Source organism: Hippopotamus amphibius, chromosome 16 (genome assembly GCF_030028045.1).
Source record: "Hippopotamus amphibius kiboko isolate mHipAmp2 chromosome 16, mHipAmp2.hap2, whole genome shotgun sequence".
Classification (NCBI taxonomy): domain Eukaryota; kingdom Metazoa; phylum Chordata; class Mammalia; order Artiodactyla; family Hippopotamidae; genus Hippopotamus; species Hippopotamus amphibius.
Window position 1 is genome coordinate 26,570,527 of NC_080201.1, and position 15,795 is coordinate 26,586,321.

Consider the following 15,795-nt stretch of genomic DNA (forward strand, 5'->3'; position numbering starts at 1 on the left):
ACCAGGACAAGCGTGTCCTTGGAATTCTTATTTCTTGGGATTATCACGTGGTGATGGTGAGAGACGAAGACGTGCAAAGTGGCCTGGCTCCCCCTCCTCTCTCTATCCTGCCTTCTCCAGGTAACTCTCCCTGACAACTCCCATTGGTGTACAGGGTAGACTAGGGGCTGCTGTGGAAGTCAGAAGAGTTCCAGATAGAAAGGACTTTGAGATCATCGAGGCCAACTCTTCTATTTTACAGAAGAGGATTCTGAAGTCTAGAGAAGGGGAAGGACTCAGTCTGCGTGGGAAGAGGATGCGCAGAATTACAGAAGGGGCTCAAGGGTGTAGAACAAGGAAAGAGCCTGTGGGGTCCCCAATAGCATCTCTATGAGGTTCACCAAATATTTGTTGAAAGAAGAAAGGTACGAGGGAGAGGTACCTGTTGCAATGGAAAATGGGATGGTGGGAGGGACTATCTGAGGCTTTCAACCCCATAACTCCTTCCATACTCTCTGTCTCCAGCTTCCTAATGGCCACATCCCTGGGGTGTCTGAATGTATCCAGGCCACACCACGCACCTGTGGCTGAACCACATAGCTGGGCCACATCCCCAACCCCCTCCTTGCTGGGAACTGTGCAGGTAAGCCCGAGGAGATCTAGCAGCCACTGGTAGAGGCATGAGAGCGCGGATGTGACCTCCCAGGATTGGGGGGCCTTCTTGGGGAGAGGTAGGGCAGAGACAGCAGACAATAAGATGTAGGCAAGAGCAGGCTGTTTGTTCACTATCAGGATCCCAGCACCTGTAACCGTGCCTGGAACACAGAAAACACTCAGATATTTGCTGAAAGAAGAAATGGATGAGGGAGAGGCACCTGTTGCAAGTGAACGCAGGTGGGATGGAGGTGGGGATCCTAAAGTCCAGGAAAAGGGTATGAGGAAGAATTGTTATCCTGGGGGAGTAGATAGGCCCATATCCGGGAGCAACTTTTTGCTGATTAAGAGGGAAGGTTGAGGGACTTCCCTGGTAGTCGAGTGGTTAAGTCTCCATGCTCCCAATGCAGGGGGCCTGGGTTCTATACCTGGGCAAGGAACTAGATCCCGCATGCTGCAGCTAAAAGATGCCACAACTAAAAGATCCCACATGCTGCAATGAAAATCCCACATCCCGCAACTAAGACCCAGTGCCCCCAAATAAAGAAATTAAAAAAAAAAAAAAAAAAGAAGCAAGGTTGAAAAGGGGCTCCGGGAATCCCAGTTCCCAGTTTCCCTGTGTCCCAGAGTATATGTGGGCTGTCTGGACATCCTCAGCTGCTTCTTCCTGCAGCGCCCAGGTTTGTCCTCAGTACCAGAGGTAGCCTTGGACTGTGGACAGTAGTGGATAGGGCCCCTTTCCCCTGGGAACTACTGCAGAATGACCTCTGAGCCCTTGGCCATAAAGGGGACATTGACCTGGCTTGCAACTTTGTGGGTGGGGAGAGGTTTGTGGAGGCCCTGAAGCAGCCAGTGAGGACGTGATGCCCCAGGGGAAGGGTGGACCCTGGGGCGGCCTGGGTGGGGGTGGAGTGGCTGTAGCCCTTTCTTCTTCTAGAAGTCAGCAGCCAGAGGAAGAGCTGTTTCCCGTGCAGCTCTAAGTGGGGGCTGTCCCTGGACACATTCTGCTTTGGAGAAGAGCCCTCAGGAGGAAGAGAAGGGATGGAGAAGATCAAAGCCCAAGTATTTCAAAAAACAAAGAAGAAGACCTTGTTCTTCCAGCTATCTAAAACTGCTAAAACTGAACTCCACTGGATCACAGGGAGGAGAGAGAACCTCTTTCCTAAAGAACTTTATTAGCATTTAAATGTGCCCCAGTCTATCTTGAAAACAACCCCCCTCCCCCCGCCCCGCCGAGCTACAGCTCTCCTCAGCAGCCCCATCCCATTTGGTTTAAGCCCCACAGAAAAGGTTCTCTCCAAGGTCACACAGCCCAAGGCCTTGTCAATCTCCTCCCTGCTTGCCTGCTCAAACACATTGAGTCCCTCAGTCCTCTAGCTTCTGTGACTTCATTCAGCCTCCAGCCGTCCTCAGGCCTCCTGGGCTGTGCTGTGCTGGAGACTCTTCCCTCCATCAGCAGTTCTGGCTCTCAGTCACCCATGGGGGCCACTCCACTTGTGTGAAACACATTCACCTTCAAATTGTCTCTGCTCCCAAACCTACTCCTCCAGTCTCCCTGCTTCATGGGGTGAGGTGGAGGTTGTGGGGAGGAGGTACCCAAGGGCAGACAATCCTTCACTTTTTCTCCCTCACCTTTGGCACTCCATCAGTTGCCAAAGCCTGACACTTTGACCTCCCACATTTCTGGTGGCCCCACTTCGCTCCGTTCCCATGGCCACCACCTCCCCGGACTCGTGCGGTGGCCTCCTGGTTAGTCTCCCAGCAACTTCTCTGGCTGGACACCAGTCCTTTCTTCATACCACAGCCAGTGTGACCTTCAAACAATGCAAATATTAGCAGGTCAGCTGTTTCATCCAACCCTTCAAAGGCTCCCAGAGCCCTTAGGCTAAAGGGCTGACCACAGAGGCTTAAATCTTCCTCTGGCTGCCTCTCTAGGCTCCAACCTTCCTGGTCTTTTAATTCCTCAAAGATGCCAGTATCATCTCTGTGAGACTTAGCTCTTTGCTGGAATGTACCCTCTATCTGCAGCTCTGTAGCTCTTTGCTGGAACGTACGCTCTATCTGCAGCTCTGTCTAGGGAATGCCTATTCCTTTCACATACTTAGATAGTCCTTGAATCCCTAGACTGGGTTGCAGGCTCCCCCAAACTCCCTATGTTCCCTGTTTGTTAACATTTATCATGCTTGTAATTCTTTGTTTGATCTGGGACACGGCAGATGTTTAATCAATGATTATCTGTTGAAGACACGAGGCTTCTGCCCTGGTGGTGGAGGGGTGTGTGTGATGTATTAGGAGCTAAGGCCTTTGGGCAGTGATAGGTCATAAGGGTGGGATCCTTGTGAATGAGATTAATGCTCTTACAAAAGGGAATCCAGAGAACTCCCTTGGCTCCTCTACCATGTGAAGTTATAGCAAGAAGACGAACATCTGTGAACAAGGAAGTGGGCTCTCACCAGACATTGAATCTGCTCGTGCCTTTATCTTGGGCTTCCCAGCCTCCAGAGCTGTGAGAAATAAATTTCTGTTTTTATAAGCCATGGAGTCTATAGTATTTTGTTACAGCAACTTGAACGACACTAATCAACATGGTTCCTTTTTTACTTGGACCTGGTCTGTCTTTTGCTCCTCCAAAGAGTGACTGTAAAGATCTTAAAGACAGAGGCCTCTTTTTTCTCAGACTCCTAAGAATCTATACTGTATATGGAAGAGATTACATGTCTGATGGACTTAATAACCTAGGGAAGGAAGTGTGGAATGGTCAAGAGGAATTTGGAACAGGAGTTCCCTGGTGGCCTAGTCGTTAGAGGATTCCAGGCTTTCACTGCCATGGCTGGAGTTCAATCCCTGGTCAGGGAAGTAAGATCCTGCAAGCCAGGAGGTGCGCCCCCCCCCCCCCCAAAAAAAAAGAGGAATTTAAAAGACAACGTTCAACTTATCGCCCCCTCCCATCTTCAGTTCAGGATATAGTATGAGTTTACCTCTCTAAGATGACAGAAGAGATGGGTAAATGATGTTAAGTGTAAGTTGGGGGCTGAGGAGCTGAGACAGTGCCCAGAGAAGTCTGTAGTACTGAGAACTATCTGCCCAGGCAGGGGCCCAGATGAAGACTTCAGACTGATGGTCCAGGTTTCAGGCAATCACTTCAAAGATCAGGTCTGCGATCAGTGAGGAAACAGAAAATCAGAGCAGAGTCACACAGACTCTGTCCCGCGCAGAAGTCTATCAATAGTGTTAAGGTCCGTGCATCTGTTTAGAGCCCAGGCAGGTTTCTCAGACCTGCTCTAACTTGTTCACAAGCATCCACTCAGTGCTAAACTAACCATGAACCAGAGGAGAGGCTTTGCTGCTTTTCCTTTTCCCTCTTAGCTTCTTCCCTGTTCTCTCATGAAAAGAGACAGCAGGATAAATCACCTTAAAAAAAAGTCAGAAGTTTCCTACATAGTCTTGGGACAAAATCCCCTGTTAAAGAGAGAATCTAAAAATTCAGATGTAAACTCAACTGGAAAACACCAAACTCACAGCAGTATTTTCAGAACCTGTCTCACTAATTTATAACCCTCTGTCAGACAACGCATCACATTTTTTGGCTTGGAAAATATCTGGTCACTGCTGGATCACTGAACATGACAGTTGGGACATCACCCAGGCATGGGGGTTTCCAAACGAAAGCTTAGAGGATGATGGCTGGGAATGTCAGCCCTGAAGTCAGAGAGCTTGGGTTGCTTTGCCATTGGCTAGGTATGTGACCTTGGGCAAGTGACTCACACCTCTCTAAGCCTCAGTTTTATGATCTGTAAAATGGGGTCCCTACCCCACAGGGTCTTGAGGTGTGGATGAGATAAAGCATGTAAAGTTTTAGAGTATATTAGTTGATAAATAAACTTACGTGCACATAAGAATTCCAGGACCCCACAGTAAGTAAGTCCTTGGCTTCCTAGGAGTCCACAGAACACAGTTTGAGAGCCACATCTAATATCCTCAAAATAATGAGGAGGGATAAAGAAGTACAGGGAGGGGAAGTGACTTTCCCAAGGTTACACAGAAAGGGGCACAGCCAGGTTTAGGGACTGGCTTTCTGAATTCCTCAACGGGATTTTTGCAATGTGCCTCCCTGGTCATCCTCCCAACAGGGTAGAGCCAACAAACTCACATAAAAGCCTAGATGCCAAAAAAAAAAAAAAAAAAAAAAAAAAGCCTAGATGCCTTAGGAGCCAGAAGCTCTGGAATTAGGCAATGGTGATGGGCTAGAAGATCAGAATTTAGATTTAGGCTGTCAGTGAGTTGCTTTGGATAAGACAGTTAAAACTACTGTAAGTTGAAGTTACTGTCTGATATATGGGACTGAAAAATAAGAATGCGAAATAAAAAGGCCTTGCACCTCCAAACATTTTATAACACAGATCTCAAAGTCTCAAAGTCCTTTGTCTTCCAGGTATTTTTGCCTCCACCCCAAGCCAATTCAATAAGGCTTTTGTTTCCTAGCACTTATGTTTCCTTCTCCAGGCTATTTTAGGAAACAATTAAAAGAGTTTATATAGTTCTTCCAGAGCCTGGGATGTACAATTAATTGGGGGGTGAAGGACTGGAAGAAGGCTAAGGAAAGAGGCCAGGTGAGCGATTAACAGCTGGTAAAAATATCCTGTTTCTAAATATGTTTGAACCCCAGAACACATAATTGCTGAGTTACAAGGTGATTCAGTGAATCCTTTGTGAAGGTCTCTAGTAAACTAATTTGTCTGGGCATGATTTCCAACCATGTCTTTGAGTAAAGTGAAAAAAGGTACACTAGGTGATCTCCACTAACCCTTCCAATTTGTAAACATTCTGTGAAGTCTCTCCTTTCTAATAAGGATAGATGCCACCCAGAATTCTTGACAACACACAGTTGGAGGACTTTGATCTCCAGGCTATTTATTGTGGGAATCCTGCAGGTACTAGGTTAAGTCCCCAAGGCAGGTCAAATCCTAGGAGTGGTGTTGGTGTAGCTAGGGGTAAGTGTCGGGGGTGGAGGGTGGCACTGGCAGTGGGTAGAAGGGTCTCACAGAGCAGCCTCAGTATAAAGACAGGCTGAAGTGGGGAAAAGCAACTCAGCTTTATTTCATTCAACTTGCTTTACTTTGGGAGATTTATGTCTGAGACCTGAGTTAGTTGTAGAATTATAGAATTGGTCGTAGATAGTTGACCTCTATGGGTGTCATTTTCTGTCTCTTTTTCAAAAAAAAATTATTTTAAATTATACGAATAAAACACGAATACATTGTCTTTGCAAAAAGCTCAAAGAGTATACTAATACTCAAAACAAAAAGCAAAAGCTCCCTTTAATCTTTCTCATTCCACTCCCCTCCCCAGCGATAACCATTGGTGTCAGCTGGGGGAAAGGCTGTATCTTTCCAAATTTTTTTATGCATTCATTTATATGTAAATACAAATACAGTTATTTTCTCCTACACAGATGGATTACACCATCAGTTTTTTGTTTTGTTTTGCTTTTTCCTTTTGTGCACCTAACTTTTAAATTTAACAATAAATCTTCGAATCACTCCATATCGGTACCTGTAGACTTACCTCATGATTTTTAAAAACTATGTAGCGTTCCAGTGTATGACAGTACCATACATTTATTTATCCTCTTCTCTATTGTGTCCAATCTTTTGGGACCCTATTAACAGTGAATGTCATTAGTGAATTCTTTATATATTCATCTGTGTACAAATTTGCAATATTTACCTGTGGAATAAAGTGCTAGACACTGGGTCACTGGGTCTGTGTATTTTCCGTTTTGATAAATTTGGCCAAAATTCTGCTATCCACAGAGGTTTTAGCAATTTTATACAGGAACGAGGTACAGAAGGGACTCAATCCTCATACTTGAGGGGCCTTCTATCACTGACATTATAATATTTTAACTCCATTTCTCCATTTCCTGATTTTTCAACATCTATTTGCTCACAGTCTACCATGTGCCAGGCACTGTGCTAGGTGATGGGATACAGCTATGAACAAGACTGAAGCAACGCTTGATCTTGCTATATGTGGGGTCCCTGGCTATCCCACAGTTGTTTGAAACAACCAGACACTCAGTAAATGTTTGCTGAAAGAGTTGGCCTCCAACCAAGGAATGGGCAGGTGTTAAAAAGTATTTTTAGGATGTTAGTGAAATAAACCAGTCACAAACAGAAAAATTCTGCATGATTCCACGAGGTATCTAAAGTAGTCAAACTCTTAGAAAATAGAAGAGTGGTTGTCAAGGATTGGAAGAAGGAGATGGGGAGTTGTTTGGTGGGTAAAGATGCACAGCTTTGCAAGATGAAAAAGTTCTAGAGATCATTTGCACAATAATATGCATGTAGGTTTTTTTTTATGCTCTTCATTGGAATATAATTGCTTTACTGTTGTGCCAGTTTTTTTCTGTACACCAAAGTGAATCAGCTGTATTTATACATATATCCCCATATGCCCTCCCTCCCCTGCATATAGTTTTAACACTACTATGCTGTACACTTAAAAACAGCTAAGATGGTAAATTTTATGTTAGGTGTTTTTACCACAATTAAAAAAAAAAAGTATTTCTAGGTACAAAAGGTAGTATGAGAGAGATGGCTAGGAGACAAGCAACTCAGCGTAGCCACATGAGGAGGGTAATGAGGGTACGTTTTTTCCAAAAGGTAAAAAAGCCACCAGTCAACACATTTTTCCCACTTCTCCCACTCTCGCTGGGAACAGGTGGCCACAATATCTTAAAAAAGATACGTTTCTATATTTTTTTCTCTCGAGAGCAAAGGGCATAAGTATTCTTTCTGATACCACTTCCAGGTACTAAGCCAAAAACAGAACCTGAGCTTCCTACCTCTCTGTAAGGAGTCCCTTCCTCAGCAGGCAGAACTAGATGGGAAAGTTCTCTTGACGAAAATGAAGCGAGCTAGGACCAAATGGGAAGTCGGGGGACTACGTTCTCCAGCATGCATTGCTCCTCCTAGGGCGCAGTCAGTGACGGAAGCACTCGTACTACTTTTGCGACAGGAATGGGGAGGGACGAACTACATATCCCAGGATGCAAAGCGCCACCATGCCAGTTACAGCCTGGGTTGCTTTCTGGTAGCTGGCTTTCCCCGCCAAAGGGACACGGGATGGGTGGGTGGGTGGCGGCGCAGTGTTTGAGATTGGATAAGCCCCGTAGTCTACCGGACTTGACACTTCGAAAGAGGAAGGACAGTACTGGAAGGCTGTTTTTCACCCGAACTCAGAATAGTTCCCGCGCAAGGTAGCGAGAATTTAAGGACCCCCCGCCTCCTTCATTTATTCTTTCCCAGAGGCAATGCCAGGCCCCCATTGGTCGAGGACCTCGAGGTCAGGTGGGAAGTCTGTGAAGCCCCAAATCGAAGTTATCTGCGTCTCCCCATTGGCTCTAGCCTCGAGCGCAGGCTCGAGCGCAGGCGCGAGGGCTCCGAGTACGGTCCCTGGGGACTGGTGAGCGGCAATTGGCCAAAGCCCGCGAAGTCGGAGTCTGGATTGGTAGTTGCTAGCAGGAGCCTGGTTTCTTCCTTGACTTCTGCAAGTGATAGTGTGTGATTGGTTTAAATCCGCGGGCACCCGTCGGTGATTGGGCAGGAGCCACGGGCGTGGAGCGATCATTGGCTGGCGCCGCGGCCATCGGGCGGGCAGCGAATGATGAAATGGGAACGGGGAGGGGAAAGGCCGCGACGTGAGCGCGCGACCTCCGGCGCCATTTTGTAGAGAAACAAGCGGAGTTAACCGAAGAGGGGGGTCGAGGAGAGCCGGAGTCGGGGACCCAGGAGTTTCCTGTGTCCAGCGCCGCCGGAGCCGCCTGAGGTGAGGTGGGCTGGGGTCGGGCGCCGGGGCTGGCACGGGCGGTGTCAGCGACGGAGCGCAGGTGCCAGTGCGGGACGGAACGGGGGTGGTCCCGGGGCTACTGGGAGCGTTTCCCGGCGCTCCGCGGGGCGAGGGGCAGTCGGGACGGGGAAGTGGCGAGGCGAGCGAGAGGGCGGGCTCTCTCCCCTCGGCTCGCCGAGTCTTCGGGCTCAGAAGAGAAGGAAGCCGAGGCGACGACTCCATGAAGCGGAAGGCAGAGCGCGGGAGGAGAGCCGGGATGGCCCCTGGCCCGGGCCTGGAGTCTCGGAGGGCGGCGGCGGCGGCGTTTGGGGCGGCTGGGCCTCGCTCCACGCGGACTGCACCCTTCCCAGACCCCACGAGCTCCTCAACTGCCGGGCGGGGGCAGCGGGCATCGGCTGCGGAGGCCTAGCTCCGGGGGCGAGGGGCCCGTGTGTGGAGCAGCTGCAGGCTCCCAGTTCCGCTCGGTGGACCTGGGAGCTGCCAGTCCCCCTCCCTCCCCGCCCCCAGGACGTTGTCAAACCCCCGGTGTTTCGGGTGTCCGCCGGTGGGAGGGGAGGGCGGGAGCGAGCACTTCCTCGTTACTTCTTGCCACAGGTTTTGTTCCACTCGCGCGCCCGGGCGCTCCCGCTTGTCTCCAACCAAAGTCGGCCCCCACCCACCTGGCCCAGCGTCTGTGCTGTAGGGGCGGCCCTGCTCACCCACGGGCCGTGCCCCCTTAGCGAGCCGAGCACTTGCGGGCCTCAGTGCTGGTGAGAGAGACACTGCTGGTCTTGTCGGGGTCACACGAAGCCAGACGCACAGGTGTTCTTTTCCAGTACCACCTCCTCTGCAGATTTCACCCTCCCGGGCTCCCGCAGATGAGGACCCTCATTAGGATTAGCTTTTAATGCTTGATATCTGTGGGTTTGGAAATGTGTTTAAAAGAAACTTTGAGCAGAAAACTTTTCCCTTGAAGGCACTCAGACGTCACGTTGTTTAGGACTCAAATAAAGTATTTTCTTCCTGAAAGTAATAGCACGTAGTCTCCCTCTTTATTTCTCTGTAATTCAGTTGTCTTGGGGAATTTAACAGTTAATAATTGAGTGAGTACACTTGATTACTTTTTGCGAAAAAAACTCGGAACGTTTGCCTCGTGGCAGTCCGTTTGATAGGAGTAGGGATATACAGATGAAAAATTGGTGGTACAAGTACAGAATCAGGAAGTAGGTCGAACAGATTAAGAACTTGTTTGTGTAGAAGTATTCGGTTTTAATATGCTCAGGTTAACATTCCTACCCTGCCAAAGATTGGCAGTGTGGTATTTTAGCTATTGATAAGATGTATGGTAACAGTTTAGATAACCCTGTTTTAGGACACTGCAAATTGTTACCTTGTCTAAGGAGAAAATGAGCTGCTGATACATAAAGTTTGAGGCATCTAGTTGTGCTTTGACTGAAATGGTCGTGTGAGATAAAGCTTGTTTGGTGAGTTGGTCCCTTTTCAACAAGTGGGGGGCGGGTCCCAAGTCCTTCCATGGAAACTTAAGTCTAGAATCCAGGCACAAAGATTTGACCATCAGTAATTGAAAGTAATACCCTTTCTTGTGTAAGATTGTAATCTTAGAAATTTTAAGGCAGCCCTTTGTGGCATTTTGGTGGAACAGAAGTGAAATGCTTTTGGTTCCTAATTTAGTAGAATGGATTAGCTTCTTTCTTTCTTGTCTCTTAAATTTCTGCTGGGGTTTTAAATCCCGATCTCTTTATAATGGATCTTGTCAGGCTAAGTACTGGAATGTCATCCTAATTTTGGGTTGTCATTTAAAAAAAAGCAAAAAACAACTGTGAGGACAGAAGAGGAAATGCTTCCTATTGACACCATGCTTAAAGGCTAATCTCAGATTATCCTTGCATGTTGGTTTTTCCAAGTATGTTTTTGGTTAGAGTCTGATCTAATTATGAAAAGCTTTCTTTTTAACCAACTTAAATTTGTGGACTTGAATCTTTATTTCATTCTACTACGTAACAAATCTTTGGTACTCAGTACCATGGAAGAGAATTTGTCCACAATTTTAATTGGATGCTCAGATTTTTTCAAGACATTTTTTGTAAGATGTTTATGCTTTTTGAATCAACAGAAGTAGTACCTGCCATGAACTTGGTATATTCTTTTGTAAAAGAACAAAACTTTCAAGTCATTTAAAAAATATTAGTTGAAGCATTTGTTAACTCGGGCCCTCTGACCAAACTGAACTTCCTCCTGGGAAGTTTGAAAATGGTATCCTACTGAGTTTTATTTTAAGATCTTATATAAAGAAAGATCCTGCAATTCCTTTTCTGTTTGCTCACAGTTTTTAACAAGCATGTTTCAAAGCTAAAATGGGCTCAAAAGCTTTTGCACCCTATATGTAAACAGTAGTTAACTTTAAGGTCCTTTTCATTCATACATTTGCAAGAATGTAGCAAAGCAAACAGAACAAACTATTGGTGGAAAAGCATTGTTCGGGAAGTCAGTTATTAGAGGTGTAGACTTAATCTGAAATCATGTGTTCAGGTTTGAGGGAAATTCCGCCTTTGGGAATGTGGAGTGTAGGTTTAAGAAATGCATTTCTGGAAAAAAAAAAGTGCATCTCTATCTTTAATGCTGGAAGGCTCAGTGTCCGCAGGAGAGGTGTTGGTTTTGTTGTGGTTTTTTTGTGGGGGTGGGTGGAGTATGTTTGTTTTTTTTGTGGTGTTGGACTAATTATAAGAACTGTAAAGTGAAATGAAAGCATATTTTGAAAGACAGCATTTTATTACTCTTAAACTTCATATTAAGAGCGCAGCATTTCCCCTTTCAGATAATTAGTCTGAAAGTTTGTCACCTTGAATTTAGAGCTCTTAGTTTTGAAATGCAATGTTACTTTAAAATTTTTTTTTGCGGATTCATTATAAGAATAGTTAGCCCTTTGTTTCAGACCCTGTCTTTTTTGCAATAGCTTTCTAACTACTCTCCAGTATCTTTTCCCCATGATTTGTTTTTTGGATTTCTTTATTATGTAAGTAATGTGTGAATACATTCTAATTGTAAATGATTCCAGGAATACAGTTAATTCTATACATTAATGCCAGGTTGTCTACTAAATCATTGGTTTGAAACTAGGCATCCTATACTTAAAAGTTTTTCAAGTACCTTGGCCTGGAGCTGAATAAGTATTGATTCCTCCCTACTGATAGCAGCATATTACTAACTTAGGCTGTAGTTAAAAGACTGTTGCACAGTGGTTTCCAAATACGTTTTCACCCCTTTTATCTGGAATGTCATTGTCTGTACCTACCAAAACATTATTCATCATTCCAGTTCATACTCAGAGGTACTGTATATAATCTTTCCCTGATTTCCCTAAGCAAAATTGATTTCTTACATTCCTCTTGGCTCGTTTCACTTACCTGTTCCATATATTGCCTTGTAAGTTTTCTGTCTCATTTTTATAGTAGGTAAGGAGTCTCCCATCCTCCAAATGTATACAGTTGCCCTGAATTGTAATTGAATAATGCTTCATTTGTTACACTTGGGTAGATTTATAGAACATGGCGTTCTTGGAAAACAGTATACCCTGGTTTTTGTTTTTTGAGGGCAGAGACTGTTTTTTCTTGAAGCTATACATGTATAATTCTGTTGACATCTTTTAGAAGGTTAAGCTTTGAAATCTAGTCATATAGAATTATGGTATCATCTTTAGGAAATTGAAGCCCAGGAAAGTGAGGTGACTTCCTTAGTTTAATGTTAGACCAGGTTTTCGTACTCTAGCCTAGTAATGTTGATTCTGTCTTTCCATACTGCTAGAGTTCAGTATAAGGAAGAAGTTCTATGAATTTGATCATTCATCAAAAAGGTGAGAATAATCTATGATCAACCACTTTTTTTTGGAGGACAAGGCATAAGATTTGAGTTTTTCATCTCTGAAGTGTGAAAATATAAAACTGACAAAAAGATAGTCTGTTCTTTTACAATTATTGGGAGTGGTCATTACTTAACCTTAGTGTAATAAACTTGCATTTCTGTTGAGGCCTTCAAAGAATGGAGTGACTTCAGATTTTTTGTTTTAGTTTTTTTTTTTAGCAGCTCTTTATTTTGTTTTTGGCTGCATTGAGTCTTTGTTGCTACACAGGGGCTTTCTCTAGTTGTGGCGAGCGGGGGCGGGGGGGGGCGCTACTCTTCGTTGAGGTGTGTGGGATTCTCAGTGCAGTGGCTTCTCATTGCAGAGCCAGGCTTTAGGCGCACAGGCTTCAGTAGTTGTGGCACATGGGCTCAGTAGTTGTGGCTCGCGGACTCTAGAGTGCAGGTTCAGTGGTGCACAGACTTCAGTAGTTGTGGCACATGGGCTCCGTAGTTGTGGCTCACAGACTCTAGAGTGCAGATTCAGTAGTTGTGATGCGGGGGCTTAGCTGCTCTGAAGCATGTGGGATCTTCTTGGCCCAGGGATGGAACCTGTGTCCCCTGCATTGGCAGGTGAATTCTTAACCACTGTGCCACTAGGCAAGTCTGAGACTTGTTTTAAAATGTTCTTCAGCACGGTAAGTTGAATTGTGACAGATACTGGAGTAAATGTTCTCTTGGTATAGTTATAGTTTTAAAATACAGTAGCTCTAAGAAGGGTATTCTCTGTTATTTTTAGTAGTCTTAAGTATATACTGCATAGCTTTAAATTTTGCATGTTGCTACTGGGAAAATGTTTCTGAATATTCAGTTGATTTCACATCAAGAACTTGGTTCTTTTCTGACTTTGGAGTAAGCATGCCCTTTTCACTTTCTCAGTTTTTAAAAATAAACTGTTATTTGCTAACACGAAGTCATTTAAACTGTGCTGATGTATGGATTGTATTCTTCTAAAATTGTGACGGGGCTTTCCTGGTGGTCTAGTGGTTAAGACTCTGCGCTTCCACTGCAGGGGGTGAGGGTTCGATTCCTCGTTGGGGTACTAAGATCCTGCATGCCTCACAACCAAAGAAAAATAAAATATGATAAAACTGTGAAGCCACCACACAAGACTATTAGATATTGTGTAAAAGTTAGTATTAAGGTTCCGTTGCATTGAGTAAAATTGACTTATTTGAAGTGACATAGTGACATAGTTATGAAGTAAGTCAAGTCTTGATCCATTTGTTTTTGTCCTTCGCAGAGCTTTCATTTCAAGCCATTTATTACCTGTCGACTGTTATGCCCTTGAATATTTCCTTATTCTCACTAACTTGATTCTCAAAAAGTTTTACATTAGACCTTCGTAAGCCCAGTAATACATAATTTGGGGATGTCCATGATTTGAATTAATCACACTAGTGCTTTTAGTTCTTTAGATAATGAAGAGATAAGTGCACCATGTATATATATCCACTGTTGTGGCAGGGATATTTTAGGAATGTTACTCTTCCCTTTTCAAACAGACAATGATACCAAAGATTACAGAAGTTGAGATTCTGTCCAAAGGTAAAATGTAAAAATAACTTGAGAGTATTTCATTTTGATTTTTGTCTTCTCCAGTCAGTAAGCCTTCAGGGATCTGGCAACCACAAAACGCTGGTACAATAACTTACTTTAATATGCTAACCTAGTTTTGGGATATTTGTAGAGTTCTTCTGTGTTTGGGTTTCAGTCATTAATTCTCTCTCTCTTTTTTTTAAATAAATTTATTTATTTATTTTATTGGCCATGTTGGGTCTTTTTTGCTGTGCATGGACTTTCTTTAGTTGCGGTGAGTGGGGGCTACTCTTCATTGCAGTGTGCGGGCTCCTTATTGCCGTGGCTTCTTTTGTTGTGGAGCACAGGCTCTAGGTGCGTGGGCTTCAGTAGTTGCAGCACATGGGCTCAATAGTTGTGGCTCACAGGCTCTAAAGCGCAGGCTCAATAGTTGTGGCACACAGGCTTAGTTGCTCCGAGGCATGTGGGATCTTCCTGGAGCAGGGATTGAACCCATGTCTCCTGCCTTGGCAGGCAGATTCTTAACCACCGTGTCACCTAGGAAGCCCCATTAATTCTCACTTAATGTGCTATTATCGACCTTGCTTTCTACTCTTGCTCCCCTATAGTTTGTTCTCAGTTCATCATCTAGAGTGATTCTTATAGTTTTAAAAATTATATCATGTCTTGTGTTCAAAACCATCCATTGATTCTCTGTCTTTAGTAAAAGCCAGAGAAAGTCCTTTCATCACCTGCAGGATTTAGTCCTGCCCTATACTGCCTCATAGATTCCCCTTTCCCCCCAACTTACTCTCCTTACTCTCCCCCTCACTAAGTTTGCTTCAGCTACACTTAGCCTCCATGCTTTTTCTCACATGTGCTATGTACTCTCGGAGGAAGCCTTTGAATTAACTGACATTCCTCTGCCTGAAACATTATTCTCTCAGATGTGTGTGTGGCTAAACCACTCAGCTCTGTAAAATCTGCTCAAATACTACTTTCTCTGTAAGGCTTACTCTGACCACCCTACTTTGCAATCTCCGCCCCCCGCCCCCCACAATTTGGTTTACCTTTATCTTGCTATTTTTCCATAGTACTTAGTGTCTCTTAACATGCTTGATAATTTTTTATGATTACTGTTTCTCTCCCCCCCAGTGGAAATGCAGGGATGTATGTATGGCTCTTCACTGATGTATCTCAAACACCTCACACATAGAAGTACTCAACAAGTATTTGACTGGGTTAATATACATAATAGTAGTGCGTAAACTGTTTCTCTGATAAGTTTTGGTAGCCACTTCACATTAGTCACATACTATTTCCTACCATTTGGTGGATTTAAGTCGTGCTTGGCTTTGTGTTAACTTTGTGGGAAGCCAGACTTGAGGTGTTCACCTGTAGGGTCCACCCTACAGAAAGTGGATGCAGGAGCTATTTTCTCAACAAGGGCACTATTGATGTTCTGGCAGAATAGTTTATTGGTGGTGCTGTCCTTCCTTACAGGATTTTTGTTGCATATCTAATTCTCATTGAATGCCAGTGGCTCTCTCACTCCCACATTTCAAAATGCTTTTGGAGATGATATTGCCCTCTAGTTTATTCCAATAAATACCCTTTTGGGGTTCAGATTTGTTGTCAGGGTTATTTTACTTGCTTTCTATCCCAGCTATTGTTGGGGTAAGTCACAAGTTTACTTAAAATTATTTTAATTTTACAGTGGCAGATGTGAAACACTACATATGTGTGGAAAAGGAATACCATATTTCACTGATTCTAAAACACACTTTTAGCATTTTAACACCTCTGAAATTGGGATGTATCATGTCAGAAAAAAATACTGCCAAATAAACTTCATGATACGTAAAGTAGTGATGCTATCACAAAGACAAACCAACCTGA

General features: G+C 44.5%; 1 protein-coding gene and 1 long non-coding RNA gene across 9 annotated transcripts in view; both read left to right on the forward strand.

The window, feature by feature from the left end:
* The first annotated feature begins 224 nt into the window (after positions 1-224).
* On the forward strand, positions 225-3,124 carry LOC130838997 (uncharacterized). The gene is made up of 3 exons (XR_009049748.1): positions 225-404; positions 505-622; positions 1,571-3,124. It is a non-coding gene; the product is annotated as an uncharacterized LOC130838997 (long non-coding RNA).
* A 5,173-nt stretch (positions 3,125-8,297) lies between these two features.
* Positions 8,298-15,795, forward strand: part of CNOT1 (CCR4-NOT transcription complex subunit 1) — a 106,878-nt gene continuing 99,380 nt past the window's right edge. For 6 of the 8 annotated variants that reach the window (XM_057713643.1, XM_057713646.1, XM_057713645.1 and 3 more), the window contains exon 1: positions 8,302-8,463. The gene's annotated coding sequence lies outside the window, so the exon portion shown is untranslated. Of the gene's footprint in view, positions 8,464-15,795 lie in introns of all 8 variants that reach the window. The other 2 variants (XR_009049811.1, XR_009049810.1) reach the window with 2 other exon arrangements.